Source organism: Hippocampus guttulatus, chromosome 11, assembly GCF_054856545.1.
Source record: "Hippocampus guttulatus isolate MCC_2025c chromosome 11, RoL_Hgut_1.0, whole genome shotgun sequence".
Lineage (NCBI taxonomy): Eukaryota > Metazoa > Chordata > Actinopteri > Syngnathiformes > Syngnathidae > Hippocampus > Hippocampus guttulatus.
In genome coordinates, this window is record NC_141271.1 from 11,783,512 (window position 1) to 11,807,009 (window position 23,498).

At 42.4% G+C, this 23,498-nt stretch overlaps 2 long non-coding RNA genes across 4 annotated transcripts in view; one reads left to right on the forward strand and one right to left on the reverse strand.

Moving 5' to 3' along the window:
• Positions 1-10,373: 10,373 nt before the first annotated feature.
• Positions 10,374-23,498, reverse strand: part of LOC147198087 (uncharacterized) — a 64,969-nt gene continuing 51,844 nt past the window's right edge. For both annotated transcript variants that reach the window (XR_015102334.1, XR_015102333.1), the window contains 2 exons: positions 12,536-12,606; positions 10,374-11,824 (listed from right to left, as the gene is read on the reverse strand). This is a non-coding gene — a long non-coding RNA (uncharacterized LOC147198087). The remainder of the gene's footprint in view (positions 11,825-12,535; positions 12,607-23,498) is intronic.
• LOC147198088 (uncharacterized) lies at positions 12,078-18,091 on the forward strand. 2 transcript variants are annotated; one of them, XR_015102335.1, is made up of 6 exons: positions 12,078-12,463; positions 12,561-12,634; positions 14,223-14,347; positions 15,953-16,116; positions 16,201-16,340; positions 16,445-18,091. It is a non-coding gene; the product is annotated as an uncharacterized LOC147198088 (long non-coding RNA). The 2 variants fall into 2 exon arrangements; XR_015102336.1 differs by having other exon boundaries at positions 16,201-16,299.

Sequence of the window (23,498 nt, forward strand, 5' to 3'; positions counted from 1 at the left end):
TGGGTTTTTTTTGGTTAAAAACGCCTTACTATACATGGTCGTTTTTTTCGACAAAAGATTTTGTCCAAGAATGCCTTACTATACATGGTCGGTTTTTTCGTCCAAAAACGCCTTACTATACATGGTCGTTTTTTTTCGGCTAAAAACGCCTGACTATACATGGTCGTTTTTTTTCGACAAAAAATTTTGTCCAAAAATGCCTTACTATACATGGTCGGTTTTTTCGTCCAAAAATGCCTTACTATACATGGTTGTTTTTTTCGTCTAAAAACGCCTTACTATACATGGTCGTTATTTTTGGGTTAAAACGCCTTACTGTACATGGCTGTTTTTTCCCTCTAAAAACGCCTGACTATACATGGTCGTTTTTTTCGGCTAAAAACGCCTTACTACACATGGTTGTTTTTTTCGGCTAAAAACGCCTTACTATACCTGGTCGTTTTTTGGGGTCGAAAAACGCCTTACTATACATGGCTGTTTTTTTTTCATCTAAAAACGCCTAACTATACATGGTCGTTTTTTTTCGTCTAAAAACGCCATGGTTGTTTTTTTTGTCTAAAAACGCCTCACTATACATGGTCGTTTTTTTCCTCTAAAAACGCCTGACTATACATGGTCATTTTCTTCGGCTAAAAACGCCTTACTACACATGGTTGTTTTTTCGGCTAAAAACGCCTTACTATAAATGGCCTTTTTTTTTCCCGGCCAAAAACACCTTACCATCTACATGGTCGTTTTTTTGGGCCAAAAACGCCTTAGTATTCATGGTCGGGTTTTTTTGGGCCAAAAACGCCTAACAATACATGGTGTTTTTTTCGGCCAAAAACGCCTTACTGTACAAGGTCGGATTTTTTTGTGCTAATATCGCCTTACTCTACATGGTTGTTTTTTCGCTGTAAAAACGCCTTTCTGTACATGATTATTTTTTTGTTGTTGTTGTGAAAAATGCTTTACTATCATTAAAAAATTACTCTACAAAAATCCATGGTCGTTTTTGTTGGCTAAAAACGCCTTACTATACGTGGTCGTTTTTTTCAGCCCAAAACGCCTTGCTATAAATGGTTGTTTTTTTCGGTCAAAAGCGCCTTACTATACATGGTCGATTTTTTTCCGGCAAAACCCCCCCCCCCCCCCCCTTACTATACATGGTAGTGTTTTTCAGCTGAAAACGCCTTAGTATACATGGCCGTTTTTTTCCGGCTAAAAACGGCTTACTATACAGTACATGGTAATTTTTTTCGGCTAAAAACGTCTTATTTACATGGTTGTTTTTTTCAGCTAAAAACGCCTTTCTATACATGGTCATTTTTTGGGGGCCTAAAAACGCCTGACTGTACATGGTGGGGGTTGTTTTTTGGCTGTAAAAACGCCTTTCTGTACATGGTCATTCTTTATGTTGTTGTTGTGAAAAACGCCTTACTGTACATGGTAGTTTTTTCCAGGTTAAAACGCCTTCCTATACATGGTCGTTTTTTTCAGCTAAAAACGCCTTACGAACATGGTTGTTTTTTTCGTCTAAAACTGCCTTACTATACATGGTCGTTTTTTTCGGGTTAAAACGTCTTATTTTACATTGTCGTTTTTTTCGTCTAAAAACGGCTTACTATATATACATGGTCGTTTTTTTTCGTCTAAAAATGCCTTACTATACATGGTCGTTTTTTTGGGGTTAAAACGCCTTACTATACATGGTTGTTTTTTTCGGCTAAAAATGCCAAACTATACATGGTCGTTTTTTTTCGGCTAAAAACTGCTTACTATACATGGTCGTTTTTTTCCGTCTAAAAATGCCTTACTATACATGGTTGTTATTTTTGGATTGAAACACCTTCCTGTACATGGCTGTTTTTTTTGGCTAAAAACGTCTTACGATACAGGGTCTTTTTTTTTTTTCAGGTTAAAACGCCTTACTATACATGGTCGTTTTTTCGGGTTAAAACGCCTTACTATACATGGTTGTTTTTTTCGGCGAAAAACGCTTGACTATACATGGTCGTTTTTTCAGGTTAAAAGGCCTTACTATACATGGTCGTTTTTTTCGTCTAAAAACGCCTTACTATATATGGTCTTTTTTTTCGGCTAAGAACGCCTTACTTTACATGGTCGTTTTTTTCGGGTTAAAACGCCTTACTTTACATGGTCGTTTTTTTTTCGTCTAAAAACGCCTTACTATAAATGGTTGTTTTTTCCAGCTAAAAATGCCTTACTATACAGGGTTGTTTTTTTCAGGTTAAAATGCCTTACTATACATGGTTGTTTTTTTCCAGCTAAAAATGCCTTACTATACAGGGTCGTTTTTTTCAGGTTAAACCGCCTTACTATACATGGTCGTTTTTTTCAGGTTAAAAGGCCTTACTATACATGGTCGTTTTTTTCGGGTTAAAACGCCTTTCTATACATGGTCGTTTTTTTCGGGTTAAAACGCCTTACTATACATGGTCGTTTTTTTTTCGGCTAAAAACGACTTACTATATATACATGGTAATTTTTTTCGGCTAAAAACGTCTTACTTTACATGGTCATTTTTTTCGGCCCAAAACGCTTTATTGAGCAGTGTTGACAGTCCACGCAGCACTTTGTTGTAATCATACTGCAACAATCCGGATATTTGAGGTTGCTGCATTGACACTGGATCGCACTGGTACATTGCAATATCAATAATGCATCCCTAATTCTAATGCAGATTGTATTACTGGTTGTGTTCCATCTTACTGGCAAGGTCCATCCTACCCCGGATGCCACGAATGTCCTGATGGATTCGCAGCTAAAAGCGTCGCGCCAGCAGACCGATGTGTCGTGCAGGTGCGTCAAGGCTGGTCTCAAACAGGTGTATGCGTGTTGATGAGAAAATGTGAAACCGTGTGTCACGTTCGGGTCAAGGGCTTATGTTTTGACTAAAGGTTGTGTTTTAGTTCCAGCCAGCTCGGACATTAGTTGCGTTCAAAGTGCGGTCTCAAAGTACAAAATAATGCCTTTGCCGCAAACAGCCTAGCGTGCATTCAAGCAGTCCAAAATACATATGGCTGTTTTTAATGCGCTGTGTATGACACTTTCTAGATCGACTGTCAACAAATAACATCCCTCAGAGTGTGCATGTGCGTGCAAATCTTCAAGCAAGTCACGGGCGAGGGGAATGTGCATCTTGTTTCAGCCACGAAGCATCATGCAATTGTGACATTTGCCTCCTTTTGGCTGAGATTTTTCCATTCTTTTTTTTTTTTTTGTTCTCTGCCCACCGGCTGGGGAAGAACACAAACATATTCGCTGTTTCCCAAACTGATCCGAATCCTCCCTGGGTCTGAGTTTCATCTTCAAGATGCAGTTTAATCTGTGCTACGCCTCTGTCAGGAAAAATCCGGCTACAATATTTGAGGTCAAATTGATCGAAAATTGCTTTTGAGGAGGAGCACAAATGGTACAGATAGAATCCAGCGGAACCTACAAAAATAACCACAGTGCTTTCTGTGACTTAAATTTGTTCAAATCTAATTTCATTTTCCCCGTTAGGATCAATTACAACTGAAATTAAAGCTGCAAGCAGCAATGAACGGGTCCTCGTGACCTCTTTTTTTCACCTCAAGCCCTTGAAATACTGCAACTGACTGCCAACTACAAGAGGGTGTAGCTCACCTCTCGTTCAAAGCCAAATGAGTCAAACTTTGACCCCACACTCCATACATATTAGTTTAGGTTGCCCAAAAAAAAAAAAAAAGCTTGGCAGTTTACAATGTAGCGTCACTCATTTGTCGAGGATTTCTGCTGCTGATTGGCACTCGACTGTACGAAATTTAGGAATTCCCCTAAAATAACTTCCTGACAGAAAAAAAACATGCTTAAACTTCTTATTGTTAATGCAACTTTCTGTAAAAAAAAAAAAAAAGGCATGAAAATACTTTATAGAAAAAAACGAACCAACAGTTTGGCGCAGTAAAACAACAACAGCAACAGTAACCATAGTAACCAGCCCTGCAAGAGAAATGATATCTCCTTAAAGCCATAATATATAAATCTCATGTTTGCTAGTCTCTTGATGTCTTGCGTGTTTTTTCTCCAACGTTTGAGACATATTTACAACTAGCTAAAGTCATTCAAATTTTATCATTTGACTGCACATAAAATGGGCTCATCACCAAAAAAAAAACCTCCCAATGGAAAGTAGCATCAAGTAATGGAAAATAGTGGCAGCTGTTTTTAATGACTTTTGCTGCTATTCGTAAAGGAGCAGTTATTTCCCAAAAGTTACATCGCACATCCTCTGGAGCTTGATAATGCAGATATACTGAAGTGAATCTGCTTGTATGGGTTTCTTGACTTTGACACCTCTGGCACTTCTGAGCCACATGCCATTTTATTCCGTTGTCGCATCTTTTTGAGTCGCAATTGATGGAATAACTGACTGTTACCTTGGCCCGCTCAAACTGTTCTCTGTCAATTTCCCTCCAGGTGGCCTTCCGCGTGGAATATGGCCCTCGAGGAGTACAGGAAGCATCAAACACCGCTGACAGCAAGATTGAGCGTTTGCACATTGGATTTCACTCAGAGACTCAGCCAAGCAGTCAGACATACATAAATTATCGTTTGGACACTGCTGCACTTACGTCTAATATTAGTCGGACACCAAAACGGATTATTGGTGGGGTGGCAAACACATACAGTCTTACTCTCATGCCTCCCCTGAAGCCTGCGGTCGCATTACATGGACAAAAGTATCCCTTGGCACCTGTATTTAACTTTTTTAATATAATGGGGCAGAAGGGATTGAACAGTAGCCTAGATGCAGTTCAGGCTGCACTATTTTTTATTTCCAATATGATTTCCATATTGTGGCTTTTCTTCAGGTACTTTGGCTTGCTTGCGCATTTCAAAAACGCGTACGGGAGATTCGTTGAAGACCATAGCTCAAACTCATTGTTGCCATCTGAGGATTTATATTTAATAGGACATAGGACAGTTGGAATTTTGTTTTTCAAGAATCATGCAAGTTGACGCACAAGACTTGCTTTCAAGAGCCACATAAAATGATGTAGGCAATATGAAGTGTAAATTGTCCGTCGGTGTGAATGTTAGTGTGAAGGCTGGTTTGTTTGACCAGTTCAGGTTGTCCCTGGCTTTTGTTATTAAGCCTTCAGGATCAGCTCCAGCTCAATTGAGATTGAGTTTGAATTGATTTGATATTCTTGATCCTCACTGGGGTCACAGGTGTGCTGCAGCCTATCCCATCTGACTTCGGGCAAGAGGCGGGGTACACCCTGCAATGGTCGCCAGCCAATCACAGAACATATATAGGTCACACTGCAGTTCAATTTTTTTTTTTGCTCATATGTATATATCAAGGTATCTGGTTTATTTCCATGCAGTGTGAACAGTACAACTCAGATTTTTTTCTAAATCCAACCCGGACGTCTTTCATATGTGGATATAAATCGGATATGCATGCGATGAATAAGAGTTGTTGTCTGTACATTTGACTAACTTAATCCTTCTTGAAAACTAAAGCATAAAGTGGACATTTATGGTGATAGCAGAAATTCAGCCACGGAGACGGTTCAATTGTTAAACACAGCAACCTCATTTTAGTCTCCATTAAATGAGTAGATTGTTGAGGGTTGCTTCATACCCCCAAAATATTTCTACCTCCTCCCCCTTGTCTGCTCTGGTGATATGAGAAGATAAAAAGATGAGCCCCTACACCCTATGTACAGCGAAGGAAAGCAACAGTGGAGTGTCCTACATTTTTTGAAAGAAAGTTATCCCATAAGGGTAGAAGCACGCTGGTATTGCCTTCAAATTGACATGTTTCCGAGGGATTGTACAAAAAAGTTGGCCACAAATTCACCCTGCCTTTAACTTCACAGGCCCCATTTTCAAGAGATGACTCAAAGTGCATGAAATCTTTGACCTCATTCTCAAGCCCCAGAAAATCAGCCAGGGGAAAAGGAAGCCTTTATATGTGTGCTGAATGCTTGGCTCTGCGGCTCACGCGTCATACTGACACCAAGCCCAACAAATTTATACTGCAATTTAATTCACATGGCGATGGGTGTGTCGTCTCCTTTGGAAACTCAGCTCTTTTTTGTCTTCAGTTGAAGTGAGAAAGAGCAGTAAAAAAAAAAAAAAAAAGGAATCATATAATCAAGTGTACGTATCTCGACGTGTCTCATCTAATCAGATCCACTCAGGCCATATCGGGGGACAGTAAACAGAACGAAGCCGCATTTGCGCATGTGTGCTTGTGCATGTTGCGTAAGAAATGCAGCATATTAGTATGTATGAGTGAATAAATGATTACATATGTGTATTTATACATTTGCTTGAGTGTGTGTGTGTGTGTTCATCCAGTCCCTTGATGCTCTAAAAAACGTCCTTCCATGTGAAAGTAATTATTGCTACTCGAGACCCAAGTGGAATGTTTAATACCTTTGTGCCTTTCTGTTTATCTCTTTGCATGAGTGTGTGTGTGTTTGTTTGTCAGAGCGTGACCATTTACTGTACCTCACTTGTAATCCTTGTTTGCTCGACCAAGGACCCAGAGTCTGCACAGGTGTCTGGTCTTTGTCCGTTTGTTCACACAGAAATAGGAAACTCAACCTTGTTGTAGGTGTGTGGTTTTGCTCAAAACGGGGCTCAAGTTAAGTTGTGCATTACCATATTCCCTTCAAAGAAATGTTTCCAAATCATTTGGATGATGCACAAGTAGGTGTCAGTGAATAGGTAGTGGTTCAGTTTTCATCGAGTGACGGGGTGAATGTGAATGGTTATCCGTCTCTAAATGTGACCCGTGATTGACCTGCAACGAATCCAGTGTGTAATTTGCCTTTCGCGCCAAAAAAAACCCCCAAACAAACATACAAAAAAAAACAACAACCCCATCCTATGCCAATATATGGTATCTGCAACTGCCTGCTGCTATAAATCAGAATTTCCCCACGTGTAAGGACTCCATATAAGATAAGATATCCTTTATTTGTCCCACACTGGGGAAATTTACAGCCTCCAGCAGCAAGAATGTGGGTAGAAAGAAGAAAGAAGAAAAACAAACAGACACCGTTCAATTAAGTGCAATATAAATACAAAAGGGATAAATCGCAGTGCTATTTACAATTGTTTTTCACATCATGTAATTATTATTATTATTATTGTTGTTATTTTTATTCAGCAGCCTGACAGCAGTCGGTAGGAACGAGCGTCGGTATCTCTCCTTCTTGCAGCGCGGGTGTAACAGTCTCTGGCTAATGGCCATCAATAATATTTTTGAAAAAATATATATATTTTTTGTGTATTTTGTTTGATGAACACAGAAAACATTTTAATTCCCTTTATTGACTGTTCCTTAATTTTAACTTTATGGGTTATTCCACTGTGCTTTTGTTTAATTAGCGAGGCAAGTCCCTGCCTGTGTGCTTATGCTCTTGTTTTTTTAAAATATTTTTTTTTAAATACAGTGTGTAATGAGTCTGTTATATTGTGTGTATTTCCCATGCTCTACAGTTGCCTGGGGATCAGCGTTATTGCTGCCGGCAGCCGTGGACCAAGTGCCGAACACTGAGCTCATTCTTGCACAACCGGTGGTGTTCAACTGAGCGTCTTGACTGCATGTACTCAGACAGGTGACATGCATTCCATGGTGAGTGAAATCATCTTTTAATTAATCATACTGACCATGCACAGATTCTGGTGAACAGCCAAACATGCCTCAAGATGCAGCCAAGGCCCTGTCCAAAAATGGGAAAGCAGTACATGAATTCTTGTCATGAATGCAAAGTGATACATCCCGACTGATAGACAAGCTCCATATGTCGGGGAGGAGAAAAGTTTAGCCTGGGTGGTTAGTGGAAGTGACAGAGTGTCTTTGGCCTATGTGTGTGAACAGATACACTTTCAGTACATACATTCAATATCAAATCATCTGTTTGACATTTATACGTCTTTGAAATGATATGAAAGTGTTTGAGAACAAAAGTCGGTGGTGTTTCAGTTCGAGCCATGAATAGAGAATAATTACAAACGTTTAGGGGGCACGTCCATTACTCATGGTTTATCAGTCCCGATCTATCACAAATAGTGCGGGATTATTGTCGCTCGGTCTTTTCAGTCTGACAATCCAATAAAGTGATCATCAGACGTGTGCCAGAATTGAGCCGGGCTGAATGGAAGTCCAGACTCATCAGCTGATCCCTTCAGCCTGGCAGATGTGAGCTGGTCTGACGAACAGACGTGCTGAGTGAGCGATTACATAACTGTGCCCACAATCCAGAGTGTTAAACATCAGCTCCTTGGCGGTCGCCCTGGCAACGCGGCATTAACGATGGCAAGGCCCTTACGTCTTAAATGATTTTGCCATCCAGAGACCCGGAGTGCACGCTTGTGTGTGGAATTGATGATGTACAGCTGGAGAAGCTTTTCTGCAGCTGCAAATCGACACTTTCTATGACTTCATTAATGTCCATGTGTGCATTTATATTCGATTGGATCACCGGAGGGATTCGCTACGTGTTTGGATTTTGTTTGCGTGTTAAAAGTGGCGTCAACGAGAAGAAATATGATGAGCGTAGGACTGGGAGTTCAGCACAGGGTTGTGGTTGGAGCAGTGGTTAGGGGTCAGGGCCAGCAAAGCCTTCTCTGACGACCTAAACATTGTTAGAAGCAATGACCGACATTTAGAACCTAAATTCAGTTTCATGAAATTGCAGTAAATTTCCCCCAACAGTCTATACTCTAATTGGTTAGTCAGCCACCAGTGACTTGCATAACACTTCTGGAGCAATCTTCACACATAATACTACTTCTGTTTTTGTGCTGTTTTTACATTAATAATGTTTTTAAATGATGATTTAGTCCTATACGTCCCCGCTGAGTCACCATCCCTGTAGCAAAAGTGTGTTCATGTCCCACTATAGCCTCCTGTCGGTATGTCATCTGTGGCAAACAAGCAGGAGATTCACAGGGTAAAGCAGAGACTGCCAATAAGGGTGCCCTGGCAGACGAGTGTGTCACGAGAGATCACGTGGAAGTTATCCATTTCACTTCATTTCGCTGAAAATGATTATTTATGAATTGCAAATATGTGTTTGCTCATACAACTATGCGGTAGAGGGGTCGCATAGGGTCACAATGAGGGTAGGTTGCGGGTTTAGTTAAGAGGCTTAGAGTCTAGGTTTGGGTTAAGGTGCACACATTTTTTTGCGTGACTGCTCAGTACAACACGACGAAAATAACGGTAAGCATTTAGTCTTTACCTGAAGTGGATCACTTTTGAAGGACAAACGGTAAATCTCCTGCCTGTCCTTCAGGTGCGATCAAATGTTGGACTCACAAGCTCATTTTAGTCTCGCATGACACTCAAAATGATTCAAGTGTGATGCATGAAGTTTTAACGCTCGCCTACTCGCCTTCATCAATTTTCTCCCGCTTCACTCCCCGACACAATACGCCGCTACGCAATCAATACGCATCCATCAAACGGTGAATACACAATTTACCGTCTGTCATTAACTTCTTTTTCCAACCGGATGAGATCAAATGTGAAGCAAACCTCGCCTGTGCGCGATGGCGACAAATCGCCATTATTTCATCGGGGAGGTGGATCAGCATGGATACAAAGGTTTGACTGTATCGTTGTGAATCTCCTGCTTGTTTGTCACAGCTGACATACTGACGGGAGGCTATAGTGGGACGTAAACACACTTTTGCTACAGGGACTTTTCCATTGCCTCCTCAAAGGTCATTCTTTGAGAACAGATTGGAGGGAAGTGTGCTCTTTATCAAAGCGGGGGACGGGGGAGGCAGAGGGGGGCGGGGGTGGCAGGAGACGGTGACTCAGTGCACAGAATGCTTTGATGAGCTCATAAAACCCAAAGCCAAATCTGCGCAAGATTAATGCGTGGGCTTTTAATTAATGTGTTTTGGGTCGCACATCTTGGAATTGGCACAAACACGCGGCTAATATCGGGTCTGTATCATGCACGTAGGCAATGGGGCATCTTGCACATAGAGCAGCGGGGGCATTTGCGCGCGTGTGTGTGTGTGTGTCAACACGGGCAAAAACAAACATTTGCAGGCCGTGCTCGGAGTGCAAGCGTCAAAGGTTCTGGGTTTGAATCTGGGTTCTGCGGCTTCCTCCCAAAACCCACAAAACATGCAAGTCAGACCTTTTGAAGAAGTGAAAAAACAAGTGTGAATGCGTGTTTGTCGATATGTTTAACTGTGATTGATTGACAAACTGATCCAGGGTGCACCTCGCCTCTCGCCCCAAAGTCAGCTCCAGCTCGGCTATGTTCTAGCTAACCCGCCACCCTAGTGAGGACAAGAGGTAAAAAAAAAAAAGACGATGGATTGACTTCCTCTTGAAAAAGTAGTTTCACTCAAGTTCAAACTTGGAGTTTCTACTTAGAAGCTTTTAATGGAGGATGTCAACATTGCTGATGAGGAGAGGTTTAAGGCAAATGAATGGCAACAGCTCCAGCTTCAAAGTCCCATCAGGGGATGCGAAGAAAAGCCTTTCTCTGTTTCTTTCGCTTTATTTCAGTGCTTGTTTCGTGGTTCAAAAGCTGGTTGGGGATATTTTTAGGAAGGTTTTGCACATAAACTGTAAGATCATCTTTTCGTCTTTGTGAAACAACCCGATTAAATATTTACATATACGCTGCTAATTTCCGTACACTGAGGAACCTCTACAACAAGCACTTTCTTGCTTTCTTGATCTCGATATGGTTGCATTTCCCGTGTGCTCATCTATTTCCTCTATGCCTGCCACTAAAGAGCCTGTGTTTAGATGATTGTGGCCAAGTCATAACTACCGAGGATCGACCACATGACACAGAAGGAAACTGTGGTCCTCTTGAATGTCCAGTTTGTGGTGTGCTTCTTAAAAAAAAAATATATATATATATGTATATATATATATATATATATATATATAAAGCAGGAACATTACAAGTCTGGGCATCTGTCTGCTAGGGCACTTCATCTTGACGCGTGTGCCTGATATATGTCGCCAAACGTCAACGTTTTTGGATGTGTATAGTAAGTTTATACAGTGAGTGTTTCTGTATGTTCACGCTTGTCTTCTGGTTTATTTTATTCATCGCTTTGCTCTTGGCCCACTGTGAAGTCGACGCAAGTAACTTGATACGCATGTGATCCCGCAAAGCGAAGTAGGCAACCTCAGTATAGCCACACCCACCTTAAACACCCAAATTACTGTCAGCCAAGAGCGTAATAAGAATAGACACCCAAATAGTTTGTGAACGTCAATGGTGTGGAGCTGTTCATCGGGATTTGACACACTTTTAAGAATGAAATGCCATTTTTGGCCCACATTGAGCTCCTAAGTACTGTTACAAAGACACAAATCAAGAAAGTGATCCAGATAAAGCTGCGGCCTGCGCACGTCGAATCCAGACATCTACAAATCAGATTATTACATCATGATGCTCTGCAATGATGGTTTAGTCATAAAACAGGCGAACGGGTCTCACTTGTAAGCCAGAGTTGTCCTACCGGTGAGGACAAAGAGATACAAGTATGAATAAAACCTGGAAATTAAGGAAATGTTTAAACTGCTTTCCATGACGCAAGCTATGAGTGTGCGGCACATGCCTGCTCGTTGGTCTTAGTGCAGTTCCTAGTGCAACACAGTCAATTAAAAATTAAGTCTTAATTGCATTCTTGTAGGGTGGCACGGTGGAAGACAGGTCAGCACGTCCCCCTCACAGGGCAGAGGTGCAGGGTTTGATTCTGGCTCCGGCCTTCCAGTGTGGGATTTGCATGTTCTCCCCGTGCCTGTGTGGGTTTTCTCTGGGTACTCTGGTTTCCTCACGCATTCCTAAAACATGGATGGCAGGTTCATGGAACATTCTAAATCAGTGGTTCTTAACCTTGTTAGAGGTACTGAATCCAAACAGTTCACATGCTCGCTCACCGAACGCTTCATTAGTGAAAAATAAAAATATGATTTTTTAAAAAACAAATTCAAGACATCAAAAAAAAAAAAACGCATTTATGAAAAACAGAAAAAAACTTCAGCGAACCCTTAGGGTTCGATTGAACCCAGGTTAAGAGCCACTGCTCTAAATTGTCCCAAAGTGTGATTGTGAGCGCGGATGGTTGTTCGTCTCTGTGTGCCCTGCGATAGGCTGGCGACCGGTTCAGGGTGTCCCCCACCTACTGCCCGGGATACGCTCCAGCACGCCAGCGACCCTTGTGAGGATAGAGCGGATCGGAAAATCGATGGATGGATGGAGGCATCCTAGTAGGCCAAAGTGCCACTAGTAGTGGAAACGCAATCATGCTATGAGTGCATTGTGGCTTCATCTTAGGTGATTGTGTACGTTGTATATGCAACAATGTGTTAAAGACTTTTCTCATCGTCAAACATGTCTTGTTCTGTATGTATTATATCTAACCATTGAATTGTTCTCTTTCTACATGCTCGAGAGAAAGCTCGGAAAAGAAAAGAAATGAGGTCCTTTGAAGCGACATTCTTCTCGGCTGAATCTCGTCTCGCTTTTGTTCTTAATCTCTTCATCTTTGTCACCTTTTATTGCCCCATTTTGCTTCAGCTCCTATTTTTCCTCCTCCTGATGGGGCTTTATGTGCTCCTTAAGTCTGTTGAGAACAGAAGAAAGAAAGAAGGGTGAGTCGCTGAAACATAAAAGATGTTCCATCCCGTAGGGATTAGTTTCATCCCTCTCTCTCTCACACACACACACACACACACACACACACACACACACACACACACACACACACACACGGAAAACATGCCCGTTAGACTAGTGTTAAAACTTCAGAAAAGCTCCTGCCTTCTTCTTATCCAGGATTTCTTGATTTCAGGTGCTCACATAGCAACGTGCCCTCAAAATATAACTGTAAACCGACTTTTGTCCACCTTTACATGATGGGATTTCCTGCGTTTGGCCCCTGTAACATGACTGTATAAACAGACTGTGTGAGGTAACCAATAAAATATGAATCACAGAACACAAACGCGCCTAATGAGCTTCGGCTAACGACTTGTACAGATTTTTCGGTTCCCACATCACGAGAACAAAAAATCTCCAAAATTGCTGCTGTGTTCATATTATGGCTTTTTCTGTTTTGTTTGGCTTGGCTTTGGGTGCTTTTTTTTTCTTTTTTTGGTCCCCACACCAGAAGACTTTTAAAAGTCAGCATTAAACCAACACACACACACACACACAGACTGGCATGAACAATTATGCATTTTTGTTCCCCACAAAAATTTGAATACACACAAGGGGGTGTAGTCGACTTGTTGACTTTCCTACAGCGCGTCGATGTTTACCTCTTGAAGTCGACTAATCGCGAATCATGTGAATTTGGCATCTCGTCTTCCAACCGTCCGGTTTAAAGAGAACCTATAAGGTATCTGTCAGCTGCTGTTGCCAGATGATAGCGCTGTAGAGACGAGAAACGGCCAGTCAACAGATGAACCAGCCTTCAAATGTCTGCGAGGGAGCACCAAAATAAACTGGGGGGTGGAAAATCACGACAGTTCGTCTTGCTAGCCTCGGTTACTCTAATCCAGGGGTGTCAAACTCATTTATGCTGCGGGCCACATTTTAGTTACCGTTTCACTTGGAGGGCCATTATGACTGAAACCATATAAAGAAGTAAAGAATAACTGTTGATTCAACTATTGGTTAAGTTACTATCTTGAGGGGTTTGGTGACAAGAAAATGCTTAGAATATATGTCTTATTTATTACACATAAGAATTAAACATTTTGGTCAACATTTTAGAAAGAATCATGGAAGTTGACATGTTTGAGCCGCTTTCACCGGGCCACATAAAATGATGTAGCGGGCCAGATCTGGCCCCCGGGCCTTGAGTTTGACACCAGTGCTCTAATCGCTGCTTGTCTCGACATCTTGATATCAGCGGTATCGCTGGTCTTGTGGTGAGGAACAAAGGCAGCGGTGTGAAGTGACACTCCATCTACGTCACCCGCTTATGATGTCTTGTCTTACACCATCTCGCGCAACGGAACACAAGTTGAAACCACACGACAAACCTTCAGTCATTCAATCCTTAATAGAAAGATATACTGGGAAAAAAAATCTTCAGAATACGTAAAGCAAGAATAATACCGAACCCAATTCACGCATGAATACCATAAACGTACACCCACCAACGTACAACAGCTCCTGCATTCGTATGAGGGGATTTCTTCTTTTATTTTATTTATTTTTGTCTCCCAACAGGCTCCATGACAAACACCCAACTGTGCAAACAGCCTTTTATCCTGAGCAAGGCATGAATACCAGCACATGCACACGGGAACAGAGCATCAGATGAAGTGATTATTATGGGCTAATCCTGACTTTTGGTGAGAGTGAGTGCGCGCACACACAAAAGATCATGTTGAAGTGCATGACATCATGAAGCACAACAAATATAGCACTAATCCCTCCAATGAATTACACGGAACCTCATTTTCAGCCTTCTAATCCTTTTCAACTTTCTCCATTTCTCTGTCCCGCCCTCGTGCCGTCTTGTGTCCTTGGTCATTTTCGTTGTCCCGCGCTATTTCCTGCCCTACATGTCAGCATCTAAACAATCTCAGGGTCTCTGTGGGCTCTGCCAAATCCTGACATTTGATGATTGGCCACACAACACACTGCATGGTGACAGGAAGCCTTTGAAAAAAAAAAGAAAAAAACATCCGATGCACTCAGGATATTCAATGAATACCAATTCTTGTAACAACTGGTATTGTGAAAAACACATTTTTGTGAGGCAAAATGAAGCTGGCTTAATCAAGTCATCCGAGGCCTGACGATGTTCAACTGGAGAGAAAACTAATTTCCAGAGATGTGGAATTTGACAGTCAAAATTTTAAAGACAGCGAAACTCTCATGGGACTGTCTAGAAAAGTTTTATTCCAGCAAGAAACAAGAATTATGATATCGCCTAACCTCATTTAACTCATGTGTGGATTGGTCCTCCCCCTGCCCCCCCATCTCATTCAAAAACGCTGCTTTTTTACATTCTGATTTGAACATTTGGCTTCTCTTCCAGCAGTCTTTTGTCTTTTATTGTGTTCAACCTTGAACGTTTTGACTTTATGAAACGGATATCGACTTTATGATATAACAATAAATAACCTTTTTTTTTTTCAATTTTATGACTCCAGGTCAAAATCAGATGGCTAAGTATACTATTAACTTAAAATAAATAAAGGTAATGCATTGATAATGCCATTTTCTCTGCATGTTCTCCCATGGTCTCTGCATCAGTCTCCCAAAAACATCTTAAAATCGTAAACAAGCACAAAACAAACGGTGATGATTTACTTTTACCTAATTTGCAGATGCTTTTTAATTGACATGTTTTTTTCAAATTACAACTCACTACAAGAACCTTTGCCAAGGTTTGAAAATCCTAATGTGGATCTGAGCTAAACTGTCAATTATCATACACGTGTTTATTCCGACCAAAAAAAACAAACAAACAAAAGAAAAACAACAACAAAAAATTCTTGCATCACAACTGAAAAATCTGCAGTATATCAAGATCCACACTAAAAATGTTAAGCAGGTCTTGGCCTATTGCCCCCCCCCCGCTCTTTTTTTTTTGGCATACTAACACAAACAACTGTGATTTACTTATGTGTGTGTGTTTGAGAGTGAGGGCTGATTTTGATTTGATTTTGGGGGGGCGGGGGGGGGGGGCATGTATGGTTTGACACTGCTGTGCTGAAACATTGCACTCTTCACTCCAGCTGGTCAAAGATGACAAAGCTCTGCTTCCACACCAGTACAAACACCCTTCTATTCAATGCTGTCACTGTGACACACACACACACACACACACACACACACACACACACACACACACACACACACACACACACACACACACACGCGCGCGCACATTTGGCATGGGTGATTGTTCCAAGCAGAGGAGTGAAATCATTCTTACCCACTTGCAGGGTAGAACGGATGACAGAAAGGTGGAGACAATCAGCACTGATCAAAGGTCCCGCGGGACATTTGCAGCGTCTGTGGAAAATTCATTTCACATCGCTTCACCACAAAGTGATGATGGTCCCCCGCACGCTTTGTAATACGATTGCTCGAAATGTATGACCGTCAGGTAGGATGAGGTGAATTAGGAAGAACTGTACAGGCACTTTCTGACAAAAAAATAAAAGTCGAACATTTGCAAATGCTTCCACAGTCAAGTGTGAGAACTGCAGCAAGCTGGAGGAAGTCCAGCATACTTGAGAAGCGAAGATCAAACAGAGGCAAACGAGGCCCAGTTGTGCTTCAAAAAGAGGTTTGCTCGCTCATCTCGCCATACCACAAAATGGAGAAAAAGTAGGGAGGATGTATTTTTAACATCCTAAACAATTTTTCAAATGTGACATCTGTCATGAGAAAAAAATATATAGACATCACATGTGTTCTTTCTGCTCTTTTAGTGTGTCGGATACTCCGGATGACCGACATAGCACAGAGCGGAGGGAGGGCAAAAGCTTCACCAACAAATGCGAGTCTCCCCTCCCATGCCAGGAGTGCCGTGTGGTAACAAGACTGGCCTTTCGGAGGAACCAGACGACATCCAGACCGCCATGAAGTGCAAAGTAGAAGAAGAAATGGAATCGGGTAGTTACGGCAAATGACTTTGAAAAGATGATGAATTCAAAGATTGAAGAGTGATGGAATTCAAAAACAACAAGATGAGCTGCTTACGATTAATTTCTGCCTATTTCACAAATTGGAAGATTTGAATCTGCATGCAAAGTTAACTTCCGCAATGCAGCATTGTAGCTATTTGATTCTTAACAAATTCAAATGCATCTATCTGTATCGAACCTACAGTATTTTCGCTCGTTCTTGTCTAAAATCATCTCGACTTTCAATCTTGAGATGACATAATGCCAGAAAGTGAAGCGGTGCAGTTACTCAACCCTTTGTCGACACTTGACGGGTCCAAGAGAGTTAAGAGAATTGCCATCAAGCGATTTCGATTGGTTAACAATTTGGATTGAAAACATATCAGGAATAATAGACTACGCAGGGATTAAACCATTAATATCGACGTGAGAAAAAAAAGATGAAATGGATCACATTTGAATCAATGAGTTATCACAACCACCAGCGGCTCAAAACATTCTTTTCAGTTTTTTTTTCCCCTTAATTTTTTTGGAAATGTTTATTTTCGACAAGAGAAATGTTGATCTGCCGTCTGTTCATTATTGCATTGCATAGTAAATCTGAAGTGGGTGCTGCCACCGTTTTCAAAAAGTTCATATCAAAGCTAATATTTCTTATCGCAGTGGAATAGGTACACTTAGAAAAGGATGAATTTGTAGTCCTTTAAAAAACGTTTTTTTTTCTTGAAGTCTCAGGAATTATTTGTGTAATGTCCAATCACCATGCAACAGAGCTGCCTTGTAAACTTTATTCGTTGGCCTGTTCACTTCTTCCACAAGTACCTGTTGTCTTGTTACTGACTTGCGAGTACATTTAAGCGTGTTAACGACGCGGCCGTCCTGTGTTGCCGGAGTGTTGATTAGCTAAGATGTGGGTTTTGACAGTTTTGACTTGGATTTTACCTGCGGGTTTAGGTGTGGAAGCGTGGAAGTCTGGAGCCAGGCAATGCCTCCCTGGGGCAGCAGACTCCCCATTAAGCCGCTCTTCATCTTTCTCGATTGTTTCTGGACAATTTATCTGACCTTGACGATGGGAAGGAACTCACAGGTGGTCCCACGGCAAAAGCCAAGTTGAAAGTCAAAAATGGCTGGACGAAACCATAAAAAGCAGGAATGATGCGGTTTAGAAATCTAATAGGCTAGTATTCTCCAAGAGGACGTATTCTCCAGCCCGCCCTGACAGCACTAGGTAGCTCCTTCAGCCAGAGACTGTTACACCCGCGCTGCAAGAAGGAGAGATACAGACGCTCGTTCCTACCAACTGCTGTCAGGCTGCTGAATAAAAAATAGCAACAATAATATTTAATAATTGAATGATGTGGAAAACAACTGTAAATAGCACTGCGATTTATCCATTTTGTATTTATATTGCACTTAATTGGACGGTGTTTGTTTGTTTTTTCTTCTTCTTTTTGCCTACATTCTTGCTGCTGGAGGCTGTAAATTTCCCCATTGTGGGACTAATAAAGGATATCTTAACCTATCTTATCTTATCTTATCTTATTTGTCATCCATCCATCCATCCATCATCTACCGCTTATCCGGGGCCGGGTCGCGGTGGCAACAGCTTTAGCAGGGAAGCCCAGACTTCCCTCTCCCTAGCTACTTCTTCCAGCTCTCCCCGGGGGATCCCGAGACGTTCCCAGGCCAGCTGGGTGACATAGTCTCTCCAGCGTGTCCTGGGTCTTCCTCGGGGTCTCCTCCCAGTGGGACATGCCCGGAACACCTCACCAGGGAGGCGCTCAGGGGGCATCCGAATCAGATGCCCAAGCCACCTCATCTGGCTCCTCTCGATGTGGAGGAGAAGCGGCTCGACTCTGAGCCCCTCCCGGATGACCGAGCTTCTCACCTTATCTCTAAGGGAGAGCCCGGACACCCTGCGGAGAAAACTCATTTCGGCCGCTTGTAGCCGGGATCTCGTTCTTTCGGTCACGATCCATAGCTCGTGACCATAGATGAGGGTTGGAACGTAGATCGACCGGTAAATTGAGAGCTTCGCCCTTTGGCTCAGCTCCTTCTTCACCACGACAGACCGATACAACGTCCACATCACAGCAGACGCTGCACCGATCCGCCTGTCGATCTCCCGCTCCCTCCTGCCCCCACTCGTGAACAAGACCCCAAGATACTTGAACTCCTCCACTTGGGGCAAGATCTCCTCCCCGACCCGGAGGGGACACTCCACCCTTTTCCGACTGAGGACCATGGTTTCAGATTTGGAGGTGCTGATCTTCATCCCAGCCGCTTCACACTCGGCTGCGAAATGCTCCAATGAGAGTTGGAGAGCCCTGTTTGAAGGAGCCAACAGCACCACATCATCTGCAAAAAGCAGGGATGCAATACTGAGGCCCCCAAAACGGATCCCCTCAACGCTAGTATTTGTCAATGGTGTCAATTCATGTGCAAAATACTGATGCTGGACATAAGGGAGGGCCTGTCTCACACCATCTGTGCTATCCCCTGAAAAAAAGTGCATGATGGGGGTTGAGGTCAGGTTTGTGAGCCGCAAGCTCATCTGCACTGAACTCATCCAAGCCTTTAATTATCCAAAGAGGATGTGTTGTGCATCGTGTGTAAGCTCTTAAACAACAAAAAAATAAATAAACAAAAAACAAAAGTGCTGAGAGTATTAAACGCTTCAGGTTTAGGTGGACGCAGGCAGATGCGAGCACCTGTCGTCTGACGTAACGAGGTGGCTCTGATGAGGTTGTGAAACTCGGCACTGAAAATGGGGCCACTCCTCATGTGCATTCGCTCGCTTTCAATAAATTTCCCTGGCACCGTTTTCCATCTGCCTTGTAATCTTAACACGCTACATGTGGCGCTGCGAGCGAGAGATCAGGCTGATTGAAAACGACTGATATGATTAAAGCGTATACAAGAAACAGAGTTTTGATCCGCTGCCATCTTTGGCATGAAGAAACCAAGAGGACATACCTCAGAGTTAAGGAATGTTGACAGTGATTCTGCCACCAGGCCCTTGTACGATTAGTCTGCATGTTGGAGCAGAGGCGATTATTCAAAGAATCAATCTGTCGACCTGTAGGAAAGTGACATTCCAAACCTTTTATTTTCGACTCGAACGTGATCAGCTATGTCAGAGTGGAGCCCGCCAATTTGAAATTACGTAAATCCTCATTAGAGCACAGCCCTAAATACCTTAACATGTAAACTAATTTGGGTTGAAAAAAAAATTATACAGGTATATATATATATACTGTATATATATATACACACCGCATTGGCCCAAATATAAGACGGCCCTGATTATAAGACGACCCCCTCTTTTTCAAGACTCAAGTTTGAAAAAATACTTTTTGAACATCAAATTAATTTTTATACAGAAAATAATTACAGTACATCTGAAACAAATGATAATAATAGATTTGAGAGAAAATGAGGGCGGCCCGGTAGTCCAGTGGTTAGCACGTCGACTTCACAGTGCAGAGGTACCGGGTTCGATTCCAGCTCCGGCCTCCCTGTGTGGAGTTTGCATGTTCTCCCCGGGCCTGCGTGGGTTTTCTCCGGGGGCTCCGGTTTCCTCCCACATTCCAAAAACATGCATGTCAGGCTGATTGGACGCTCTAAATTGTCCCTAGGTGTGAGTGTGGGCGTGGATGGTTGTTCGTCTCTGTGTGCCCTGCGATTGGCTGGCAACTGATTCAGGGTGTCCCCTGCCTACTGCCCGGAGATGGCTGGGATAGGCTCCAGCACCCCCCGCGACCCTAGTGAGGATCAAGCGGTTCGGAAAATGGATGGATGGATGGATTTGAGAGAAAAAGTATGTTTTTTTGCCTCATTCAAATCTTAATATCTAAACATTTAAATATGTAAACTAAAGTGCAATCACATTCGTAAATGAATGACTTCTGGTTTTTGACATGTAAATTACATCATAACTTCTCAGCTGCCGGTTAACCTGGCTGATCTTCGACCCACTTTTCTCCAGATTGTCGCTACGTTTCTCCATTTTCTGTTATCCCTTCTATTATTTTCTTCTCTTTTCTTTCTTACCACTATTTTCTATTTTTCTTCTTCGTGCTACCACTATTTTAACTTTTATTCTTCGTGACAGGGGTTCACTTTGGCCTGGGGAGTCAAGTTCAGCATTCGCTTCAATGACGCCATCTAGCATCGTGAATGGGTATAATGTCGAGACCCCGAATACAAGACGACACCCACTTTTTCAGTCTTATTTCAATGCAAAAAACACCATCTCATATTCGGGCCAATACGGCACATACTGGTACTTGAAACACAACCTCAACAACAAGCCAAACTCCGTCACACAAATCACAATGTGGGCGCATGATAGGGACCTGTGAATCTGTGGCAGGGGGATAAAATTCTTTTCACAGGTCAACACAGTTTGGGAATCAACTGCACCGCACAGTAAAACGAACATGGCAGTGGATGGCAAAATGTGACCTCCAGTCCCCTCCAAATGTATTGGAATTGCAAGGTCAACTCCTTTATTTTGGTTGTATACCGAAGACATTTGAGTCCAATCCAAAGTGAACGTTCACACAAAAGTTCATGTTGGGTCACACAACAGAATGAATCCTTTGTTCAGTCTGCAAAGCCATTTTTGTCTGCAAAGGCATTTTTGTCTGGCACATTACAGAAAAATGCATGCAAACTAATCAGGAGAAGCTCAATCACGCAACTAGATAATGCCCCGAAACACAACAAAGGACTTTATCAGTGGGAATAAGTGGAAGGTCTTAGACTGGCCGCTTCCCAATAGAGCATCCATTTTACCTCCTGAGGTAAACAAACAAGAACTGAAAGAGGCGGCAGTAAAGGCCTGGAAAAACATTTCAAATGAAGAATGCAACAGTCTATTAAAGTCAATGAGTCCCAGGCTTGATGCAATGATTGCAAGTAGGGGTTGTGCCACCGAATATTAAATGTTATTCACTTTAAGTTAATTTCATAATGTCCTTCCCAATACAAAATGTCAGTATAATAAGCCTCTGAATGTATTCTTTTCAGTACTTTTGTGATAGTACTCACCATTAATGTGAATGGTTTTCCATTCCTCACGATTGCTAAAGAACCAGCAAAATGAGCGAAATTATAGTCAGCTTGCCGGGTCCATACGCGGAGTTGTGGCTAGCTAGCTTGCACCCTGCTCAGTAGTTTGCACACTTCCTTTCTGCTGTCTTGCGCAGGGTATTTTGATGCGAACGTAGCATGGCGCGGGTCAAAGTGCCGCTTTACATTCGACCGTTCCATCGATGGTATTTTGTCATTGCAAATTAGACACACCGCAGAACCTGTTCTTCGATCCATTCGTCCTGAATTGTACCACACTCGTCATCTTTTTTTCTTTTCGCCATCTTATTCGTCGAAGGATTAGCTTTGAGCTAATGACCGAGCAGGCTTATACAAAAGGGGGCGTTTCCCTGTTTCCCCTACGTAGGCCAGTATCATCCAATTAAAACTGCTCCGACCGCCAACTGCAGCCCTGAACAGGACATGAGCAGTGAAAAATTGATGGATGGATGAAACAAGCGAAAATATTTTGTTTTATCTGCGATCCAGATGCAATCATCAAAAGAGCCACACCTGACTCACGAGCCATAGGTTCCCGACCCCTGATCTAGATGTTAATACGATGCTAATACAATCACTTCAATATTCAACAAAAACAAAGGAAGTGACCTTGCCGTTGCGCTACTTTTGCAGGGGACAGTCTATTGTGAAGCTACATAGGCGGTTCACTCCCTGTCCATCTTAAAATACAAAGAAATAATGATTAGCACCTCTACCTCGCAGATCTGAGGTTTGGGGTTTGAATCTGGAGTTTGCATATTCTCCCTGTGCTTGTGTCTTAATAAAAGTCTCTAACTTGTCCCTAGGTGTGAACGCAAGTGTGAAGGGTTGTCTATACTTGGCCTGCAACAAATCAACTGACAACCCTTCCAGAGTCACCCCGCCCAAAGTCAGCTGGGATTGGGTCTCCCTTGCTCACATCTCAAATGAAGACAAGCAAGCTAAGAAAACAGATGGATGGATAACGTATCTGTCGTAAACAGAGGATGTAGTTATTGCTGACCCATTGGCACAGTACTGTGGGAGAGGAACTGGAAGAAGACATAAACCAGCTTTTTTTTTGTGGTGAGGAGTAGTAAAGGAAGTCCTTGTTTCTGCAGCAAAAACCTAAAACTCTCATGACGGATCGGCGGCTCACAAAGAAAAAGGCTCAGAGATAAAAGCTCACAACATTCACTGAAGGTTTCAAGGTTTCAATGTCAACATTTTTGATATGTTTGATAGGCGCAAAAAAATTAATAAATAAAACTTCAGTTACTCGCAAGCGATGCAAATGTACTTTCTGCGGTACGCCTATGAGGATAAAGATAAGGTGACACTCTGTCATTTTCATAAATGTCCCCTCGGGCAGTGTGAACTAAAGCGTCACCGCTGTTGGGACGCTCTCGCTCTATCTCGCTGCTCCATTCTTGCCGGCACACTTAAAAAGCGATGACAAGCCATCTGCAACCTCCCTGCGCTCTGAACATCTGGACACATTTGGACACCGAGAGGTAGATAGACGAAAGAGACCGAAAGAGAAGAGAGCCTTCTCTCGCCAAGTAGGGCGATATCTGTGGAGATATTAAGCAGACAGAGCATGTTTTACAGTAATGGCGCAATCATTTCTATCAGTCAAACGGACTGGCTCATTCCTTTCATTTCGTCTCTATCGGTACACTTTACGCAGATCTGATCAGCGGAGATCAGATGGGCAGATATTTGGCATTTTATGCAAAATCGGTGATCAGTTGGAAAGCCGATATTTGCGGATCGATATATG